General features: G+C 34.7%; 1 long non-coding RNA gene across 1 annotated transcript; it reads right to left on the minus strand.

Annotated features, from left to right (window-relative positions):
- Positions 1–6,905: 6,905 nt before the first annotated feature.
- Positions 6,906–14,989, minus strand: LOC112678630 (uncharacterized). Its single transcript, XR_004810462.2, has 4 exons — positions 14,795–14,989; positions 8,942–9,158; positions 8,304–8,536; positions 6,906–6,996 (listed from the first exon to the last, which is right to left on the minus strand). It is a non-coding gene; the product is annotated as an uncharacterized LOC112678630 (long non-coding RNA).
- Between the last annotated feature and the right edge of the window lie 243 nt (positions 14,990–15,232).

Here is a 15,232-nt window from a genome sequence, read left to right on the forward strand (position 1 = left end):
TCAATTCCATGTATCTGTATTGAAAAGCTATTATAGCTTATACTATGTCAAAATTTAGCGAAAAGCCCCATGGACATTTAGTGAAAAGTCCCATGGACAGGGAATTCTTCAAGATGTTTCTAAAGTGTAATTTGTTTAAATATTTTTTCACTAGTTCTTTTAACTCTTAGGTTTCTTTCTACTATGTACATAAGATGCCAGGTTTAGTTTTAAATTCTCAATCAGTAGAGATTGAATTACTTAAAAATAGATCACTGAAAAGCTTTTTTCTTAAATCATCTTTTTTTCCATTCACTTTGACAAAGTACCAAAAGTTGATTTGATATTTTTATAGTTGTGTTTCTCAATGGCATATTACGGGAGCCACAGGACTGCAACACTGCAAGTAAAGATTTCTCTTGTACTATACTTAAATGATTAAGATAAAAATATTGTCCCAAATAATTCAACCTTAATTTGTACACATTTTAAAATTAGTTCAGGACATTGAAAAGCCATTGAAAACTTGTGGTCACTAAAGTGGCTCCTATTAACATCTACTGCCCACAGTAAAACAGCTATCTTGGGAATTAAAAACTTTTCAGAACTTCAAATTTTTTTCTGTAAATTATAAAGTAAGTCTTATAACCTCCATTAAGGTAATTTGGTAACCTTACTACATACATGGAAGTGTTTATTTTCTTTAAAAAGAACCCATAGGTAGCAGGAAGAATTAGTCATACTCTTAAAAATATAAGTGAAATTAACAAGTCATATCTGTTCTGGTTATAAAGATAATGATTCTTCTGGAACCTTTCTTTAATAGAACATTATAGCTTTATTCAATAAAGTACAGCTAAGGCTCACAACCAAAGGCAAAACTTCTAGATATAGAAGGTCACACAACAAACACTTAAAAGACAAAGTCTTGTTCCAGGGTGTTCAGCCAAAAAAACATGTGGACTCCAGATTCTTACTTATAAATTAGCCCAGATTAGCTTTTGACTCCTATGTCTAAGATCAACCATTTTTAAGGAGGACAAGTTACACATACTGTTACATTATCTCAGCCATATGACTAAAATAATGTCTAAAGGTAGATATTACTTTAAAACTTTCACTTGATATTCAGTTTTATCAATGTATACAGCTAAAAGGGAAAAAAAAATCCCCAAGTAACAGCCCATGCTGCCTACTGGGCTCCAAATGTTTTGCAGCTAAGAGAATATATAAAACCTTTCCCCACTTCTGCTATATTTTTTTATAATTTCAAACACAGAGAGTGAATCCCTGCTTGGAGAATCATCAATTCAGAGTATATAAACCCCAGGTGCACTTACCACACTAACTTTACCCTTGACTCCAGACATATTCTTGTCAATTACAAAATAAACATGCAAATAAATGGGAAATTTCCACTATTGCAACAGTCCTATAGAGTCAAGTCAGAAGATCTCAGAAACTAGTCACTAGATTAAAGAAAGTGATAAGTTGTTGATCTCATTTACAAATTTTAGAATCAGGGAATCCCTGGGTGGCTCAGCGGTTAGGTGCCTGCCTTTGGCCCAGGGCGCGATCCTGGAGACCCGGGATCGAATCCCACGTCGGGCTCCCAGTGCATGGAGCCTGTTTCTCCCTCTGCCTGTGTCTCTGCCTCTCTTTCTCTCTCTCTGTATGACTATCATAAATAAATTTTAAAAAATTAAAAAAAAATTTTAGAATCAAAGAAAGACACATGTATTAGATGAAGTAAACTGGTAGTAATTTAAGTGGAATGATGGTAAAATACTACTAGTGCATGGTATGTAAATATTTGCTTTGTATCCTGTACTATTCTCAACGTTCTACATATATCAAGTAATTTAATACTCAACTGGGAGGCAGGTATTATCCCCATTTGCAGATGAGGAAATTTAAAAAGAGATTAAGTTACTTGAGCAAGAACACACAGTTACTAAGTAAGTAGTGGATCTTGGATTTGAACCTAGGCAGGCTGACTAAAAGAGTCTATGTTCTTAACTACATGAGACTGCCTCTCAATACCAGACACTCACCAAGGTTTCCTGAATGAAGATTTTCAGAGAAAGTTCTTGGTGCATTTGTTGTTCAAAAATAAACAAAACAAAAAAGTAGAAACAGATCCATAAATATGGAAAACAAACTGATAGTGGCTAGAAGGATGAGGGCTCAGGAGAATGGGAGAAATGGGTGAAGGAGATTGGGAGGCTAAGCACCCATTACAGAATGAGTAAGTCATGGGGATGAAAGGCACAGCACAGGGAATATAATCAGTGAGATTGTAATAGTGTCGTATGGTGTCAGAGCTACACTTGTGGTGAGCACACCATAATGTATAGAGTTGTCAAATCACTGTGTCTTACTCTTGAAGCTAATGTTACATCGCATGTCAACTATACTTTAATAAAAAAATATTACAGCAAATATGACCTTTGGCATCTCTCCCTTAAATCCTCAAATCTTAGGTATCATTTTAACCAGAAGCATGAATCTGTAATAAAGAACAAGAAAACTGCTTCTTGTTTCAACTAAAACCTAAGTAACTAGAAGCCAAAGAGAATTAAAAAAAAAATAGTTATTTCCAGAAATTAATGTAAAATAAATTTATATATCAATTTTATTTACAATTTTAAAATCTTCTTAACAATGCCAAGTCAATATGGCACTTTATAGAACATTGTCAACTAAACAAAAGGAAGGGGCAACCCCTTCCTTAAGCCAGGCTGAGTTCTGTGGTCCAGGCATAAGGGCTAAGCACATCTGTGTGAGGATAGAGAGTATGGCCATCTAGAGAGGTCATGCTGTGTCTCACAAGCACAGCTACCACTCAACTATAAAAAGATGATGCTATGTGAAAATCCAGGTTCAGTATTGATTTTTTATTTTTAAAGCTGGAAATCCAGATTTATATGTGAAATCCGATTATTTTAAAATTTTGTTTCAAATGTTTTAAAACACCAAGAACGATAAACATAGGGTATCTATCAAACTAAAAAGGATCTCCTGTCTTTCATATTTCCAACTATATTGGAAATATAGCTTCCAATAATAAGTTTCACTAATAAGTCTTGTTCTTTATTTGGACTTTGAAAAACAAGAAATTACTGTTACAGAAACATACAAATGTCCAGTATATAGCTTCAAGTAGACAAAACTCATTTTATTCATTTCTTATTGCTGTTATAACAAATTACTACAAAGTTAGTGGTTTCTAACAATACATTTTCATTACTGTGTAGTTCTAGAGGTCAAAAGTCCAAAATCCATATCAGTGGTCTAAAATCAAGGTGTTTCTAAGACTGTATTTCTTCTAGAAGTTCAGTGCAAGGAGCTATTTCTTTATCTTTTCCCACTTTTAGGGGCTACTTGCATTCAAAAGCTTGTGGCCCCTTCCTCCATCTTCAAATCCATCTAGGTAGCATCTTCAGATCTCTCTCTGATTTTAACTTTCTATGTCCCTCTTCTATTATTTAAGTATCCTCATGATTAACAGTGGACCCACTTGAATAAGGCAGTCAAATCTCATTTCAAGATATTTCCCTTATTCACATCTGTAGTCTCTTTAGCCAGGTAAGGAAACATACTCACACATTCTGATGATTAAAACATGGATATCATGGACACCAGGTGGCTGAGTCAGTTAAGCATCCAACTCTTGATTTCTGCTCAGGTCATGAGATGGAACCCCACATCAAGCTTTGAGCTGGGCATAGAGCCTGCTTAAGATTCTCTTCCTCTTCCATTGTTTCTCCTGCCCCTCTACCTAAAAAAAAGGACATTTGGTATACTCATCATTTTACCTACAATACTCATCATGTATTAATATATTTTCTGAGGGAGAAACACACTAGAGCATGATTTTATTATAGGAAAGATGATGGCTTGAATCAGGGAGAAAGAAAAAGAAAATGGAAGAAAAATGTGTCTTAACTGAAGAGCACTGAATACATCTCCTTCACATATCTCCTGAAGGTAAAGGTTCTCATTGACCAGTTGACTTTGTATATTTTTATTTATTTTTGTTTTATTTATCTACATGTAATAAAATAAAAATAAATTATATATATATATGGATAGATAGGTAGGTAGATATAAAGAGAGAGAGTCATTCAGCTATTCATAATGGGAAAAATTCAAAGAAATAAGAAAATAATAGATCTAACTCAGGCTTCAAGGATTTTACTATCTGCTATAGACAAAATTTATATCCCTTCCAAATTCATATGTTAAAATCTATTCTTCATTGTGATGGTATTTGGAGACAGTGCCTGCGAGAAGTGATTAAGTCATGATAGTGGAGCTTTAATGAATGGAATTAGTGTCTTTATAAAAAAAAAAATAAATCCTCAGAGAATTCCTTTGGCCCTTATGCCATGTAAGGAGACAGAGACAAGATGGCCATCTATGAAGAAAAAGCAGGCTCTCACCAGACACAAAATCTGCTGGAGCTTTGATCTTGGACTTCCCAGCCTCCAGAACTATGAGAAATAAATGTGTGTTGTATATAAGCCACCTTATCTATGATGTTTTATTATGAACTAAAAAACAACCTAAGGAGAGGAAGGATAAACTGGATATTTCTAGAGTTGGGACAATTAATAGAGATTATCCAGAAATAGCTTATGGTATTTATTGACCTCACCTAGTCATTGCTTCAAGGTTGACACTGCAGGGATGATACTTCATTGGAGAACTGCAGTGGATGCTGTTGGGCATGAATTAGGTGTCTCCTTTGAGGACCAAAGTATCCATCTCCCCAGATATTGCCTGTCAGTGACATAATAGTTAGTCCCTTCCCAGGAATTGTCCTTGGCCAAGGAGAGCTGCCTTAGTTATTTTACCTGGAAAAGGAGGAAGGCCTACAGAGGAGGAGAAATCCATAACTAATGACTAGATGACATAGTTAGCTCCCTTTCCCCATTTGAGACATCTCTGAAGTGCACCTCAAGTCCAGAGCTTCTTATGAGCTCTAATATGGCCTTTCTTGCAAATGCATTACAATTCAACTACCCCCTCTGCCCATTCTTGCTTCCTTAACTCCTTCACAAGACTTATTCCTCAAATCACTTGTCAATAAACACGCTGCATGCATTTCTCAGAGTCTGTTTCTCAAGAAACCAAAACTATGATGGAGGTGTTCCTTGATAGAAAAATAAACAAATAAATAATTAAGATACTCAGTCATTCTGTTTGTTCACACACATTCCTTAAAAGATTTGAAGTAGTTGGGAGAGGTTGGATAAACAACCAAATTAAAGGCATTGATTTTGGGGTTTGGAAACTGTTAAAGAGACCCAGTTCACAATTCCTTCATCACTGACCCCACCTCTGTATCAACACACACACACACACACACACACACACACACACACACTCACGTGCATAGCAGTCAGAAGACACACTGAATAAATTAGGTCAAACGTATTAAAAAAAATGATTTTGTTTCTGACTTGGCCTTCAATTTTGGTTGCAATTATTAGTATCTAGCAGATGATGATTTAAGAAGAAATCAAGCTGAAGCAAATATTTGAATGTTTGGAATGTTTGGAAATCACTATCCAAATCCATTCCAAATTTATTTTGTGAAATGACGAGTTAAAAAAATTTAAGTCAGTGGGTGGGAACATTATGAATTATCCCTCAATTTAGTTATATTGTTGTTACTAATTTACCAATATTGTCCTTCTCTGTTCCATTTCTTAATTATTTTAAACCTGGTACATTTAAATGGCAAAAGCTTACTAGTGGGTGGGCAAGATTGTTTTCCTAAAATTAATTTTGACCATCTTGCTTTCAAAAAGTATGCATTCTCTTTAGAAATCAGCAAACCTTTGGATTTTTTCTGTCCTCCTCTTCCCATCTTTTCATGGAATTTCATTAAGAATTACTATGTATTGTATAATTTCATAATAGTATGAAAAAGTAAAATAATGTATTTAACTACAATTACACTTAATAATGAAGAGGAAGCCCTAAGAGATGTGAAGAAGATGCCCTTATTTTGAGAGTCTAAATCAGCTTTTGAAAATTGCCCACCATACAATTAATTGGATTGCTGCCTAGTTGATGCATGTGAACAAGATAAACTTAAATAATTAGTCACATATTTTAGTGATTTAGTACTGAATATGACCAAATATACCACATTGCAAATGATTGAATTTAGTAATTTTGTTGTTTGGGAGAAAAGAAAAAGCAAGGAAAAGAAACCTCTAACCATGATCTTCTTTTTTTTTAAGATTTATTTATTTATTTGAGAGAGAAAGAAAGCACACATAAGCAGGAGGAAAAGCCGAGAAAGGAGGAGAGAATCTTCAAGCAGACTCCCTATTGAGTGTGGAGCCCAACTCAAGGCCAATCCCAGGATCCTGCAATCATGACTGAGCCAAAATCAAGAGTCACATGCTCAACTGACTGGCCCACCCAGGTGTCCCCTGATTATGTCTTAATTGAAATTTACTAGAAAAAACCTAGGTGACAAAATATCAACATCTGTACTGATATTGTTGTACTGATAAACCTACAACCCTGTACTAAGTATTTGCTATCTACCAGATGCTTTAATAGGCAACAAGAGACACAAAGTCTCAGGAAACACTATTCTTAGCTTATAAGGAATAATACTATTAAAATTTACAATGTAATACATGTATGTTGCAACATAAAGATATCAGAGAAGGATACAGGGGGTTCACAGAAAAAAAGACTAATGCTTTTAGTTAGAAGCAGAATGGAGAGTTAGAAGAAGAATGGAGTAGGATGAGTAGGAATTTGCCAGATGAGTGGTAAGGCAGGAATTCCACCCTAAAAATGGTTCACAGGGCAGTTTGGGAAGTCTATCCAGAGCATAGAGGGCAAGGAAGAAGACTGGAAATATATTTTGGAGTAAACATATAAAAAGTCTGGCATACCTTACTAAGAAACTTGTGGGTTTTTTGCAGACAACAAAGTGGACCATCATTGCTTAAATGAGTTGAGGGTATTCAGTGACTCCTGAGCCTAGGAGAAAAAGCCAAAAGATGAGAAATATGTAGACAAATCCATAGAGGGACTACACAGAAAAGACTTTTCATAATAAAAAAGAGAGACATTTATGTTTTACTTTTCATCCATAAAAGAAAGGGAGAAAGTAAAAATCAATCAATCCTTAGGCCATGTAGTTATTCCATAAAAACTGTGGAATATGTAGATAAACTTAGGCAGGTAATATCAATCCATCATGTGTACCATGTGTAAAATACAGATCAGATGCATAATATGCCTGCCTGATATTTACATAGATTTTTATACTTACAACCTGTGTTCATAATTATAATCTCATTTATTTATTAAAGTTTCCATAAAGGAAGTCAGAGAATTCACTTGGAGTCACCTAACAATTAAATGACAGAACTAGATTCCCAACTCAGCTCTTAGCCCCAGATTCCAGGTTCTTTCTATCAAGATGACAATATATACACAAAGAGAAGACATTTAGGGAAATTTTCAATGTGCATAAATTCAAATTTAATTATGTAAACTAATGCCAGACACACAGAGCACCAAAATGTAAGCAAAGGAAGGACCAAAAAGAGACCTGGGTGCTTTAATAAATGGAGCAAACAATTTGGAGTTCTGTATATTGGTCACCAGAATTTGCTGTCTTCATGGAAATGAAATTGAATCCTCTATCTCTTTACTTCTCCCCATCCTCATTTTCTTAACACCAAGTCTCTTTAGTTCAAATTAATGAAACGCTATTCTATAAACCCTGCCTCACAAATAGAACTTGAAACTTCTAAAGACACACAAGGAGAAGGAACTCAAAATTCTCAAATTAGCTCAACCAACCTTTTCATTTTTATAAGAACAACCAAAACCAGGCTAATGGCTTGACAGATGTGGCAGCCTCATTGGTGGCATAACTGAGTCTAAACCCTAAGCCTGCTAACCTTCCACCCATGGAGGTTTCCACAGCCTGTAGCCAAAAATCATAGGACATATTCTGCCAAAAAGGAAATTGAAAGAAGGAGGGATTCACAGCAGTGCCCATCTGGGACTGGGGAAAGAGAAGGAGGCAGTCTACTGCCCTGCTTCCCAGACTTTTAGATTTCATGGAGCAGTGAAATTTCAAATAAATATATGAGTTCCATCATTGGGTTGCCAACATTTTAATTTTGCCAAGAAAAGACATTTAAAAACAAACAAAGGCAAAACAAGCATAAACTGCTTTCACCACCATTTCACACAAGAACAGACACTGCCACACCAAAGTTTGAGACACTTCTTTTTTTAATGAAATACAGTCAGCTCTATGAAAAAATCACCTTTTTGTGGCTTTTCTTCTTTTAGCTGAGGACGAAGACATCCTTCTTCATGGGTCAGCCCCAGGCTGATGGCCAATATCGAAGAACTACCAAAATGTGGGAATAAGCACTCTAACCTAAGGGTCAAAGAACTGATCTTCATCTAGTCTTCAAAGGCTGTGTGGCATGGCCTGAGTCTTTCCACAGCTCTGGATCTCAGACTTGCACATTCAGAAAATGAGATCTGGGTGGCTCTGCAATGCAAGTATTCGAAGAAGTAGTTAGACAGCTCTACAGATGCTTCTGAGGACCTCGGTCCACAGAAAGCCTCTTTCTCAGGTCTCACCCCCTCAAGCATTGGGAGAAAATAGTAAACAATAGACAAACAGTTTTAAAGCTACTTTCCCTGGTGTTAAAAATTTCACATACATCTGTTAGTAGCTTTTTAATTGACTTTCATTAGGAAAAAAAATGGCCAGGATTGTTTGTTTTTAAATTATCAACCATCCTACTTTTACAGTAACTAATTATTCTTGATGCCACTATTGCTACTATCTGTGCAGAAAAAAAAAGGGAACAGAAAGAAGGGGCAGAAGAGGTGGGGAGCAGATGTAAGGTGTAGTGAAAGGAGGGAGAAGGATGAGTCTGACAACACGAACCTTATTTAGAAGCAAGCCACACCAGGCACTCTTCTTCATGAAGGGTTCCCAGCCTCAAACAGAATCACCGCTGGTCCATTCAACCATTTGTGTGTCCATCAACAAGAAAAAATAAACAGGACCGCAATGTTGCAAGATATCAGGAGAAAAAGACTGTTTCATCCATATAGTCCCGGGGTCCATCTGGGAGATTGAAAACCTGAACATTCAGTTAAACCTTGAATGAAATGAAGAGTTAAATTAGATTCTTTAGATCAAATACCATTTAAAAATTGAGCGAAGAAACCACAGGAAACCTAGAAACAACAAGGTAGAAGCAGATTTAACTAAGAATTTCCTTCCCTTGGTCTGTTTTAGTCACACCCATAATATAATTATAACCTAGCATTTGCATTTAATTACACAGTGTTGAGAAACACTGGGTTTTATAGTGAAGCTGAACCAAACACAGAGCTTTATTGCCAGTAGTTTTTGTACTTTTATCGTGAGGAATGAATTTCAGAGCAGGCAAACACAAATCTTGGCTAAATAAGACAGAATGAAGATGTTTACAGTCATGCCAAACATAGACATATTTGCACAAAAAAGGATACAAATAACCAAATGTTACACATTTGCTTAGGCAAATAGTAAGCTCTCAATAAATGTTAGGAGTTATTATGATCCTCATATTTGCAAAAAATGATTCAATATTTTTTTTGGCTTCCATGCCTATAAAATAAAATCTCCAGAAGAGTTAGCAGAAGGTCTTCAAGCTACTTTCTTACAGAAAACCCACAGCATTCGGTGGAGCCATATACACCTCCTTTGGTGTTATATCACTTCCTTGTTTTTTGTCCTAAACTCCAGAGGTGTTAAAAAGAGGGTAAGGTCCCTCCTTGGGGTGAATTTTGTGGTACCAACCACAGGAATTTTGCATGACTTTGGTACATAAGTAATTGCTATCATGAAAATTCCTGATTTTTCAAAAATAAATGATGCATAAAAGGCACATAAAAGTTCAGTTAATAAGTCCCAACGCGTTCAAGAACATATCTTCGCTCAGCCAATGGAACTAGTTTTTTATTCAGTGGAGACCTCTTAAATGCATTGCCTCAGTGCACAGTAAATCTATTCTTTTAGCAGGTTTATTCCTTTATCTGGTAGTCAATTAAGTGGCCTTTCATGAAATGTAGCAATGACATACATTTGTGGAGGGAGGTATATTCTTATAACTTGTCTGATTATCTTTGGGCTTTAGCATGTATTATTTATGAGTATTATTTCTTGAACGGGTTTATGCCTTCAAGTAATCATGAACACATTTTAAGTATAAATATGAGTCTACAGCAACTGGAAGCCACCATGGTTTTAACAAGGTTCATTATTGCACAAATATCTCATTCAATTTTGAGGGAATTGTATTTTGAGAATAAAATTTATTTTGTCATTTTCCCTCCTCACTTTCCAAATTGTAATACCTATGCTACAAAGAAAAGCAATCATCACTGTTGCATGCATTCAACTAAATATCTCTGGCTATAGAAATGCCATCAGCTTGTTTCATACATCTAAGGTGAGCTGAGAGAAAAGCTTTATAAATGCAAAGGCATCGATGATCATTCCTCAACCTAAGAGGAATGTCACAGAATAAATGTCAAAAAATGTATTGATACACTTGTGGGAGACCGAATGTAATCAGAGTTTTAATATTCTGGATATTAGAGTTTGGTTGCTTCTCGTTTTTGTTAAACTTCCAACCTGACTGATGACTCACTTTTTCCCTATTACAAAAATGAAGAAAACTAAAAGTAAGTTACTATTTTATTTCAGATATCAAATTTTAATTCCGTTTTACACACAAACCAATTAAATTTTTAGATGAGTAAAAAATTGCAATTGTTTATTGTCTACTCTAGTCATTAAGCTACCATTTTCAGCAACCACCCTTTGTTGAATTGAATAATTTTTAAGTCACCATTATCTTGGAAATAACCAAGGTAGCAATGTGGCTAGATAATATAACCCAACATTGCTATCATCTTTAAATGTAGGCACCAAGCCCAATATACAGATGAATTAGCTGTTCTTAAATTAAGGGATATTATGAGTCAGTAATGGCATGACATTCTTTTTTATGACTATAGCTTGGGTTATAATGTGACAAGGAAAAAAATGTAATGTTTCCAAAATGACAGTTTTTTAGATTTGTGTTGCCTGAGGTAGTTCAGCTGAACAATAAACCATAATTTGATTGATGGAAAATTGAAGTGGTTCATCTAATCTGCCAGTCTAGTCTAGTGCAGCTTTGGTTTTGCATGTATGATGATGTATCACAGTTTTAGAGATAATGTTGTTTGTATTAGACAGGAGATTTTTTTCCCTCCCACATAAAAGAGAAGAACTTTATTACATAGGAATGATCAAAATATGCCATGGATTAGCATGGGATCAAATTTGTTGGGGGTATAAATTTGTAAGTCCAACTGTAGAAAACCAAATGATATAAATAAAGCTTCAGAACACAGATATTTGTCGGGAGTAAATTGGCCATGTACTAACTGTAGAATTATTGGGTCTGAGGTAGAGTGACATCTGCACTTGAGAAAAGCAGACTATAGCTATTTCACGTGTATTTTAAACAAATCCTGCCTTGATCAAAAGAAGTCTTATAAACATCAATTATATTAAGACTCCTAAACACTAGAGAGAAAAAATGCATTTGAAAAAATAATAAAAGAGTAATAAACAAAGCTAAACACCTTAACCATATGCAAATTCAAATAACACATTGGTAATCAAAGAACATGAGGCTATTTATAATGAACTGCTGAATATTGATGATTTCTCAAATTTAACCATGACAAATTGAAATTAAGATTCCTGAATTAATTTCAGAGTATAAATTTAAACAGGATGGTTTTTAGTTCATTTGTTATTAGCAGACTTTCAAAACAACTTTGTATATTGGTGTATAGTTCAAAAATAATAATAAAAAGTATCCCACTATTTTTGCCTTTAAATTAATACAGAAAATTAAACATTATAAATATGTTTCAAAAAGTTACTAAAATTTTACTAAAAATATCCAGGAATTCTAGGCAAAGAATTTCAGAATATTCCAGTTAGGAGATATATCTCCCATATATTACATCTGTAAACAAAGAAGTATTTTAAAAGGAAACTGCTAGGATCAGATGAGAAATTTCATACATCATTTTCTCCTCTGTTCAAAAATGAATAATGATAATCCAAAGGGAAATCATCTAAAAAATTGTGGGGTTTGATATTTCTGGCCTATATGATTTATTTATTCAAGGTAAAATAACAATGGAAGCATTATTAATTAAATAAGACACCTTAAATGTTTAAGCAGTCAGTACTAGCCAGTTTAGCGTGAGATGACTGCCCACGTAAACTGGATAGAAATGCAAACTATCATCACCTTTCTGGATGACAATTTGAAAATATAGGTATCATTTCTTGAGTGTTTACAATGTTCCATGCACTGTGCCATCCATGTATCCTTGTACTATCCAAGTAAAAATTTTATCAATTTCTATCAAGAACCATAAAAATGTTCATAGCTTCTGACTCATTCATTCCAATTTTAAGAACGTGTTTTTAAAAATTGAAAATAGCATGATGTGTATGTATGAGTATATATCTATATGTATACTATAAAACTTATATGGGAAAATTGAAGATAACCATTGTATTCAGAAACTAATTGTGCTATATCCTTTTGATCACATAATATGGTTATGCAGCCATTGAAAATTATTTTATGTAGAATATGTTACTGCATGCAAATTGCTTACTGTGTGTTAGGTTAGAAAAGCAGGAAACAAAATTGTATTCATTACATATATTAAAAGAAAACCATGCAAAATAAGAACAGCAAAATGATCTAAATAAATAATCTGTGGAGGGGCACCTGAGTGGCTCAGTGGTTGAGTGTCTGCCTTTGACCCTGTGATCCTGGGGTCCTGGAATCAAGTCCCCACATCAGGCTCCCTGCGGGGAGCCTTCTTCTCCCTCTGCCTATGTCTCTGCCTCTTTCTGTGTGTATCTCATGAATAAATAAATAAAATCTCTTTAAAAAAAAATCTGCGGAAATACATTGTTTTCCTAACCTTCTTTACATTTTCCTCTATTCCCAAATATTTTTCAATCTACATGCCCTACTTTCATAATTAGAAAAGTCATGACCTCCACTACTTTTGCTTTATCCCTACCGGCCTATGTTGTCATATGTCTCTCACAAGACAGTGTTAGCAGTATAAGATTTGGGGTCAGACTGACCTGGTGTGGAATACTAGCTCCATTACTTACCAGCTGTGGCACTGAGCCTGAGCCTCAATTTCCTCATTTGTAAAAACACATTAACAATAAACTTATGTCAAAGATTCAAGGAGGAGAAAATGAACAACATTAACCTTGAAGAGGCCCAGGGTCCTTGGGAAGGTTTCAACAAGAATATACAGTTTAGGCAGTCCTGGAGGCCAAGCTGACTGTGCATATATATGACAACCAGAAGAAAAGTGTTCCAAACAGAGGGTTCATAGTGAAAACTAATAGAGGCAAAGGACAGAAGTATTCTGTAACTGGCTGCCAGGCTTCTACTATTGTGCAAAAGAGATACACAATTGAAATAATATAGTGTTCCATGTCAAGACATTAAGGAAGTTTCCTTAAATGGATTCAGACATCAATTTTTAATCATTTTAGTTTCCAAGTAATTTGTTTGTGTTGTTCTGGAAAACTTTGTTTTGATTTTCCCTCTCCTGAAATCATAACATATAATTGAATTATGAAAATTTAGACATAGAAGAGACATCACACTACCACCAAGACCACCATCAACAGAAGAGAGAAACAAGACCTGAAGATTTAGGATTTTCCACAATGCTTGCTTCTTCCATATCATTTGTTCTATGAAGATTTTTGGTTTTGGTATTTGTTTTGTGTTTGTTTGCTCTCTCTGTTTTTGTTTCTTGCTATAATGACCCAACTAGTTTATCTTTTCTTAGAATTCAAAGTAACAATCTAATATTCTCTTATAGAAAATTCAGTATTTATTGTGATTAATCAATCAGCTTTTGCTTTAATAACAAGCAAATTATCCTAGAATTCATGACAGTTTATGATTACCTGTTCTAGTTATTTATTTTGCACAAATTTACACTGCATCAATTTTATGAAAGTTATCATACTTTATATTTATTTATATTTTCTTTGCATTACTCCAACAGTTCATACTACCAAGGCTAAATTTACTTTAGTTCTACTACTTAGATTTGGAAATTGAGTACCTTCTCAGAATGCCCAATTTGGGTTAGGTGTAAAATTTTGAAATAATGTTTTCATGGCATAAGGACAATATCTCATGCATATAATTGAGAAAATATTGCAATGTTTCCAAATTTTGAGATCCATGTGTTTTAATTTATATGATGATTATTGATTTTATGGTCTAAAATTTCCATAGATTTCCATAGTTTCCCACAGTTTAAGTCAAGGGTGAGCAAACCACAACCTGCTGGCCAAATCCAGGCCATTGCCTCTTTTGTAAATAAAGTTTTATTGGGACACAGCCATGCCCATTTTTTGTTTTATCTCTCATCTTCTTTCTCAGTACAATGGTAGCCTTGAGTGTTTGTGACAGAGATCATGAGGTCCATAAACCTGAAAATATCTATACACTGGCACTTTACAGAAAAAGTATGCCAACCTCTGGTCTAAGTAATTAATACTGTTTCATTATATCATAATAGATACAAATATTATCTTTGGATAACTTTTGGAAGCATCAATGTCATCCTCAGCAAAATGTTTCACTACCAAAACACAAGTAATCAGTAACAACATTACCTTTTATGGAATCAGACGTGTTGCAACTGAAAACTGAAAGCAACTTAAAATGACTTAAACATATATGTTTGGGCAAACCAATAGTTCAAACAAATATTTTCAGTAGCAGAAGACCACCTACAAAAAAACACCTCATAAAGAAACTCAGTTAAAATAGAGAGACAGAGAGAGCTGTGCTAGTGGACACATCAGAAGTTCAAGATCCTACCCGCCCCACTTCCCTCCTAGCCAAGGGACAAAGTTTTGACATATGACAGTGGAACTCAGGGTTCTAGAGACTATGACATGACACTTACTAGCACTGAGATTCCATTATAGGAGTTCAGCATCAATGTGGTCCTAGGAAAATTTGTCACTAGACAACCAGAAATAGTTTATTCATTTGAGTGTCATTCTCTACAATGCCTCTACTTCCTACCTGTACTTCCTACACTTGGC

The sequence above is a fragment of the Canis lupus genome, chromosome 29, assembly GCF_003254725.2.
Source record: "Canis lupus dingo isolate Sandy chromosome 29, ASM325472v2, whole genome shotgun sequence".
In the NCBI taxonomy this organism is placed as follows: domain Eukaryota; kingdom Metazoa; phylum Chordata; class Mammalia; order Carnivora; family Canidae; genus Canis; species Canis lupus.